Consider the following 630-nt stretch of genomic DNA (forward strand, 5'->3'; position numbering starts at 1 on the left):
ATGCTCCTCAGCCCCCAGCTTCTCTTTTCCTCCCTGCAGTGGGATACCTGACCTTTTGGTCGCCAGCTGTTTTCCTTGACAGGTAGGGCAGAGGGGCTGGGCCATGGAGGAGACTGGCCTCCCAGCCTAGAACTTCCCTCCTTGATAGACTAAGTGAAGGGTGTGGCTAAGAGTGGAGCGTAGGAACCAAGTTACAGCCAGGGCCTGTCCCCACTAGGAACAGATCGTGAGGTGCTCCTAGTCACCTTACACTGACCCGGGTCTATTTGACCTATTATCATAAAATTAAAATTGATAATTTCACCCTCCCTTCCATTCTTCAGGAAGGTTCAAGAGAAGACACGCCCATTAAAAAGTTTTGTTATGTAACCTCAACCTATTGATTGGCCCAAAGGTGGGAGGTGACAGCCAGTCCTAGTGGAGGGCAGGGGATGGGGGAGCAAACTAGTCAACTATAAAGTGAGGGCTCAGATCAGGATCTCTTCTGCCCTCATGCAGAGGGACCCATCTTGCTCTTTGGGACGTATATTCCTTATAATTTGTGTGCTATTGTTCTGCAAAAACTGTACGCTGACTATGATTGCTTTCTATTTCTGGTCACTCATCATCAGCTAGGCACAGCTTAATCTC

Source organism: Otolemur garnettii, unplaced genomic scaffold (genome assembly GCF_000181295.1).
Source record: "Otolemur garnettii isolate 467f Iridium unplaced genomic scaffold, OtoGar3 scaffold00054, whole genome shotgun sequence".
Taxonomy (NCBI): Eukaryota; Metazoa; Chordata; class Mammalia; order Primates; family Galagidae; genus Otolemur; species Otolemur garnettii.